The following is a 7809-nucleotide window of genomic DNA, read 5'->3' as shown; positions in this document are numbered from 1 at the left end:
ATAGGGTACTTAACAGACCTATCGGCTAATTGGAGGGACATCTTAGTTGGATGTAATTCTCCTAAGTTTAACCTTTTACACACAGCTAAGGGCATTAAACTCACACTAGCGCCTAAGTCTAGGAAAACTTTGTCGATCACATGACTCCCTAGAATGCAAGGTATAGAAAAACTCCCAGGGTCTTTCTCCTTCTTAGCAATTTTATTCTCGGAAATAAAATTGAATTCCAAGGGTTTGGGATCGTCAAGCCTACGCTTGTTGGTTAAGATGTCTTTGAGAAATTTGGCGTAAAATGGAATTTGGGTGATGGATTCGGTGAAAGGAATATCTACATGAATCTTCTTTATTACTTTTATAAACTTTTGGTATTGGTTATTAATTTTGGTTTGTTTAAGTCTTTGCGGATATGGGATTGGTGGTTTGTATGGGGGTGGTGGTTTGTAAGTTTTATCCTTGGCTTCTCCTTCTTGGTCGGTTTGTTTTTCGGGTTCCACCGATTCCTCTCCTTGGTTGGTAGGTATATTTTCTTTAGAAGCTTTGGACTCGATCATTGCTGGGTTACGAGGCCCTTCGTAAATGGTCCCACTTCGTAATGCGATAGCGTTAGCTTGCCCTCGAGGGTTGAGTTGAGGTTGTCCAGGGAATTTTCCTCCAGGTGCAGTTTGTGGGGCTTGGTTTTGTGCTACCTGCGAGATTTGGGTTTCAAGCATCTTGTTGTGAGTGATTATCTGATCAACCTTGGTCCCTAATTGCGTTATCAGTTCGTTTACGTGAATGTTCTGGTTTAGGAATTCTTTATTTTGCTGAGTCTGGCCTGATATAAAGCTCTCCATGATCTTCTCAAGGTTAGGCTTCTGGGGCACAGGTTGCATAGGTTAATTTGGTTTTTGGGCTTGATAACCTTGTGGTCTTTGAGGTGCATAATTTTGGATAGGGTTCTGGTTTTTATAGGAAAAATCCGGGTGATTCTTCCATCCAGGGTTGTAGGTGTTTGAAAATGGGTTACCTTGGGCGTAATTCACTTGGTCGGTGTTCAGGTCGCTCAAAAGGTTAAATTCCGCCGATTTATGTCCTTTAGATCCACAAAGTTCACACTCTGTGTGGACTACCGCTGCGGTGTTAGTGTTTGTAGAAATATGTTCGACCTTAAGGGCTAAAGCGTCCATTTTCGCTTGCATCATGTCCATAGAGCATATCTCATGTATTCCACCTTGGGTCTCCTTTTTCTCTATTGATGCTCGTTCAGTTCCCCATTGGTAATGGTTTTGGTCCATATCCTCAATTAGGTCACAAGCTTCAGGGTAAGGTTTGTTCATCAGCGCGCCACCAGCGGCAATGTCGATGTTCATCTTTGTGTTATAATGGAGTCCATTGTAGAAGGTATGAACGATCAGCCATTGTTCTAGGCCATGGTGTGGACAGACTCTTAACAACTCTTTATATCTCTCCTAAGCTTCAAAAAGTGATTCTCCTTGGTTTTGAGTAAATCTAGTTATTTGGTTTCGAAGAACAACAATCTTACTGGGGGGAAAATATCTAGCAAGGAATACTCTCCTAAGGTCTTCCCAGGTAGTTATTGAATTAGCTGGAAGTGAATCTAACCATGAACGTGCTCTATCCCTAAGGGAGAAAGGAAATAATCTTAAACAAATCGCATCAGGTGAAGCATCGTTGGATTTAAAGGTGTCGGCCAGTTGGATAAAGACTTTTAAATGTTGATTTGGGTTCTCAGTAGCGAGACCCACAAATTGGTTTTGTTGCACTAATTGCAGTAAAAATGGTTTTAGTTTGAAATTCTTGGCAAGAATGAGGGGGTTTACTATACTAGAACTAGGTTCCTCGTCAGAGGGTTGGGAAAATTCCTTAAGAGGTCTCCGGTCATGATTCTCGGCCATAGCTTTCTTAATTCGGATGAGTAAGAGGTGTGTACGAGTATAACGTTCGGGTTCCGCTAAAGGATCTACTAAATTTCCGGTACTACGGGTTCTTCGCATTTACCGGCTAATAATGCCTTAGTCTAGACGGTGTAACAACAGGGTACGAAATTTGACGAAGTTGGCCCCCGACAACGGCGCCAAAAACTTGATCGCTCTATTCGCAAGTGCATGAATCGCGTCAAAGTAATATAAAAGAATATCGATCCCACAGAGACCAAATCGTCAATCTATCGATTACTATCGTCACGATGTTTATCTAAGGCGGTATAAAAGAGATATTGATGTCGCAAAATAACAGTAAATAAAGAAAATATAAATACAGTGCAGATAAAGACATGTTTGAATGTATTTCACGTCAGTTAAACGATGTTTTGATTGTTTAAATAGAACTACTTATGGGGCAATATTTTCTACTCCTGAAAAGAATCCATTTAACAGGAACTGTCGCTTTCGCGTATTCAGAACCGAGTTTACCCTTAAACTAAGGCCTTTTATTGTCACTTATAAAAGGTGCGCAGAACGCTAAAGTAGTAAGCTTATTTTTAAGAAATAAGACTCGTAAACTTAGTTGAAAAGTGATTTTGATTTGGAAAGTTTACCCAAGGAGTTTCCTGATTTTAAATCTATCAACGCGTCCGAAAACAGTTTCAAAAATTGTTTTTCCTTAAAGTGATAAAAATTCCTAGTTAACTAAGCCAGGGTGCTTTCGCGCTCCTTGAGTAGTTAAAATTAACCAAGTTTGTTTCAGAAAACTCAAATTAAAAATCAAAACAGCCTTTAAAGCATTTCTACAGATTCAACATGTGAAACATCTCTTTAATCGCGATCCTTACATTCTAACCTTTGAAAGATTTAGCCAGACATGGTAATACAAACAAACACAATGATATTGATCATGATGAAAAGTTGTTTTAGAAAGTAAGGTGTAAAGAACAAGTAAAGCGTGTAAAATAATTAAAACGAGCAATAAAGATAATGGCGAGAAATTTAAATAATGTAAAGACAATGACAGGAATTAAATAAAGTAAAGCATGGCAAGAAATTAAATAAAGTAAAGCATAGCAAGAAATTAAATAAAGTAAAGCATGACAAGTAAAATAAATAAAAGCGATTAAATTAGAACCTGCTCCAAACTGAGGCTTTAAATCTGGTACAACGAAAATAAACCTTTGACTTTGAAGATAAAGACGACAGCAAAATCAAAGTGATCCAACTCAATTACACTATGGTGCGATAACCCCTCGATGTGACGGATTACCGCTTTTACAGATGATAATATAGTCTTAGTGTTGTAAACTAAGTTGGATGATTTGGAAATGAACTAGAACGACCTATTTATAGAGGAATTCAGCAGCTTGTAAAGACCATGATGCCCTTCAACTTCTCCTTAGTGGGAATATGAAATGCAAAGGTGGCGCCCGCCACCCCTTCATGGCGCCCGCCATGTGTGTGAATGGGAAAGTTCATGGGATCGTGGCGGTTACCTCCTAGTTGAGGGTTGATGTGTCATGGCTTCTCCTATAGCGGCCGCCATGCATAACGCCATGTGTACAATATATGCCGAAAAACCCTAATTTTTTGTCTTTTTGCTTCGTTTCTTCTAAAAAGGTCCTGAAAGAGCTAAATATCTGAAAACAACATAAAAGAGAGCATAACACAAGCAAAATGGTAATAAAGACCTAATAAACATGTGAAATCCGAGTCAAAAACACGGTGTGATTCAGTGTGATCATTTCCGCACAATACCATGAAATAGGGGAGACTTACAATCTCACTAACTAGAATGTTATGCCTTTTATGTCACAAATTTAGCGCTATGTTAAGCAATCGTAATTGGACTTATGTAGAAGTCACAACTATTTGAGGCTAGGCAATAGAATTTTTGTGTTAATGCATGTTAGAGACATAGTATAATGGACTATGCTCATGAAACATACCACACACAAAAAGAATATGCAAAAGAGGTGGCCTAATCTCATTCATACTTATGTTGATTTTTAAATCAGCTAGCCTTAGGACTTTGAGATATCATAGGCTAAATGAGGTGAATGCATAAAGAATGGGAAAGAGATGAAAAGGGAGGGGAATGAATCAAAACTCAAATTGGTCAAAGGAGGAACTTTACCAAATTAATATCATCCATTCATTTTGGGAGATGGAATATACATTCCATCAATCCCCTAAATCCAATGATATTAAGTTGACAAAGTCAAATCAACCTTGACCAAGGCCCAACAACAAGAGTCAAACTCAAACAAGTCATCACAAGTGGTCAACACAATTAATTGGCATTTATTCAAATTAACAATACTAAAATAAGGCATTTAAATTGAATATGGTTTGTCAAATTCCTAAAACCTCATCAAAACACTAAAGAAGTGGCCAAGAGATTTATCATAGGTCAAACAAGGTCAAAGGGCCTCAGAGAAAAAATTTCAGAATTTTTAAAGACTTAAAAGTATTTTTAAACATTTAAAAACAAACACAAAATCAATTAAATCATGAAAAATATTAATAACGATCTAAAAAATAATTTTAATTCAAAATCTGAAGGAGGAAATTATTTGAAATTTTTTGGTGAAACTCTCATATTTTTTGGATCAATATTAAAATTAATATGAATTAATGAAAATAAAAGGAATAAAAGAAAATCAAAAAATATCAAAAAAAAATGTGGACCACTTGATCTGCCTCATTAATTGAGGTGGAAGATCAAGTGGTAAGAAGTGCGCGTTCCATGGTGGACTTAAGTTAATGCGCCACATGGATGGTAATCAAAACCAACGCGTGAGATTAAAACATTTTGAATTGATCATGTGGCTCAGAACCTGTCCAGCGCACCACCGGCGCTGAAACTCCGGTCACCTTCTCTAGAGAGGCTCACCGGACTGGTTCGGTCATCACCATCACATAAATGAAAAAGGAGGACATGATCTGAAAGAAAAAATGGCGTAGAGAACGAATATGAACTCAATTTTAACTAACTCCACATATATATAGAAATATATGAGGAGTTGAGTTTTGAGGTATGTCAACTGAGTTGCTTCGATTTGACCTCTTAGCAACTCAATCTTCTTGCCTATATTGGTAGGACTTCACACAAACAAAGATCCAAGAGAATTGAGTAGAATTGAGTGAGAATCGAAGAGATGAAGTTTTCTGAAAATTACCTTTAATGCTATGCAGTTCTTGATGTTGCTTGCTCCAAACAGGATCTGATCACACTTGAGAAGCTAGCAGGAAGTGATTAGAGAGGTTGCAAGGCTTTGGATCCTAGAGTTCTTGAATCTCCAACAGTTGAGATTCAAACTCAAATTTCAAATTGCAATTTCTCAGGTTTTCCTTTAGAGTGAGAGGGTTTCAATGGGGGGAAAAGCTGACGTGCAAAGTGGGATTCAAATTAGCTCAGAAGCCTTCTATTTATAGCCAAATGGAATGATATTTACACACTTCAAAATCTGTCCAAAATTGGCAATATGGATGGCACGAGTGCGTGGGCATGTACAGGCCCATGATGCAATGCAATAAGGTCCAAAATGATTCCAATTGAGGTCTGAATGAAGCTATAATGGCAAGCCATTGTAAACTGAAGTTTGTGCAATTGATTCTTTCCAATGATGCAGCCATGTTAAAGCCATGCGCAGACCTGCTAAACCTCATCCAAAATGCATGAACTTGGGTTCTTTGGAAAGCTTGGATCAAGGGGAACAAGTTTTATGTTCAACACTTTTTCATTTGGATCTTGGAACATGGTGAATTTTGAGGTGGAAGTTTGGAAATTTCAACATGTTGAAGAAATTTCTGAGTGTCAAGCCATATATATCAATATTCCACCTTGCTTAACGTTTTATATGAGCTTCAAATGAGAAATATGTCTTCATAAAAGTTGTAGCTCTTTCAAAGTTCTTCAAAATGGTCACCAATTTCATGTGATTTGGATTTATAATGATAGATTTATGCATTTTTGAAGATTGGAAAAATCACTTGTTCAATGGTATAGGTAAAAAATCACCTATAACGTAACCTCATATTACATGCTCATAAAAGTTGAATTAGCTCTCACTCCAAACATAAAAGTTGAATTAGATATCTTGAATTTGATTGTACAACTTGGAAATATTTCATCTCATAAAAATTGATCAAGTTTTGGCCTTGGGAAGTTGACTTTCAAATTAGGGTTTAGACAAAATGACCTATAATGTTTCAACATAGAAAATGATTTTCCAAACAAAATTAGCTATAGGTATCAACATGAAAGTTGTTTGGAATGCCATTTATAGTAACTTTTCTCTTGGAATCATTTTCATATGGTTAAAATTGTAGGATATAGGGTCTAGGGTGACCCAGTTTTGATCAGATGAATTCATCTGGCCAACCACCATCAACCAACTTGCTAACCTTCAATTCTCTTGACTTTCTTGGTTCATGGTAGATAATATATGCATAAGATGATGAATTTTGGAGTGTCACTTGAGAAATTTGATCAATTGGTGAGATAGCTTGTTGGAAAAGTTACTCAAGATACCTAGTCAAACTAGGGTTTCCAAGGCAAATCACCCTCAAACTCTTGAAGAAAACTTGATCAATATGACATGTAGAGATCAATGGAACTCATATATGATGCTTTTAAACATTATTGGATCAATTCATGGTTGTGCTTTTTGTCATGAGGGTCTCAAACCCTAGATATGGACTTGATAGATCAATGGAAATCATGCCTTACCTACAAAAGAGTTAGGAAAATGCAAAGACATATTTTTGGTATTTTGGTTAGTAAAATGATAATATACAAGTATGATAAAATCACACAGTGCTTGGTGATCTCTCCCAAAACAAACTCAATGAAAGAGGGGTAAGGAGGATGCCAAGGTATGATCCCAATGCTAATGCTTATGATGAAATTGCATGAGGGATCTTAGGGTCAAAATTGGGGTCTTACAAATACACATAATGATTAGATATCAACCTCCACGGCGAGCATGACTTCCATGCCATAAAAAAAAGAGAAAGGGATTGCCCTTGTTGAACTACGGATGGATGTACGGTACCCCTGCAAAGAAAATGAAGCTTCACATGCCAATATTTGTATGTCACAACCATCTTCTTAATGTTCTTATTTGTAGCTTCAATAGCCCCGTTCATCTTGGGTCTGTAGGGAGAAGAATTAAGATGTGCAATTTGGAAGTCTTTGCAAAGAGCTTCCATCATGTTATTATTCAAGTTGGATACATTATCAGTAATGATGTTGCTTGGCATACCATAACGACATATAATTTGATTCTTGATAAACTATACAACAACTTTCTTGGTCACATTTGCATAGGATGCCCCTTCAACCCACTTTATGAAGTAGTCAATAGCCACCAAAATGAAACGATGTCCGTTTCAAGCTTTGGGCTCAATCATGCCAATCATATCAAGTCCCCGCATGGAGAAGGGCCATGGAGAGGAAATGGCATTCGACAATGTTGGAGGAACATGAATTTTATCTGCATAAATTTGACACTTATGGCAATTCTTCACAAACTTGCAACAGTCAGATTCCATTGTTAGACAATAGTAACCTGCTCTCAACATCTTCTTTGTCAAAGCATGTCCATTGGAATGAGTACCAAAGGAACCTTCATGGACTTCAGTCATCAACAAGTATGCTTCGTGTCTATCCACACATATGAGCAAAACCATATAGAAAGATATCTTGTAAAGCACCTTACCATTCAGGTAGAAGTTACCAGCTAATCTTCTCAAAGTCTTCTTATCTTTCAAAGATGCCCTAGACGGGTAAATCTGACTTTGGAGGAAACATTTAATATCAAACTACCATAGATTTTCATCTTCATCTTCTTCAACAGTAAACACATGAGTTGGCCTA

The 7809-nt window shown here is 37.2% G+C and overlaps 1 non-coding gene across 1 annotated transcript; it reads left to right on the top strand.

Annotated features, from left to right (window-relative positions):
- Positions 1 to 1404: 1404 nt before the first annotated feature.
- Positions 1405 to 1511, top strand: LOC127125047 (small nucleolar RNA R71). The gene has a single exon (XR_007804513.1). It is a non-coding gene; the product is annotated as a small nucleolar RNA R71 (small nucleolar RNA).
- Positions 1512 to 7809: the final 6298 nt, after the last annotated feature.

This window comes from Lathyrus oleraceus, chromosome 2, assembly GCF_024323335.1.
Source record: "Lathyrus oleraceus cultivar Zhongwan6 chromosome 2, CAAS_Psat_ZW6_1.0, whole genome shotgun sequence".
Taxonomy (NCBI): Eukaryota; Viridiplantae; Streptophyta; class Magnoliopsida; order Fabales; family Fabaceae; genus Lathyrus; species Lathyrus oleraceus.
The sequence above is the reverse complement of the archived record's forward strand: the minus strand, read 5'-3'. Positions and strand labels throughout refer to the sequence as shown.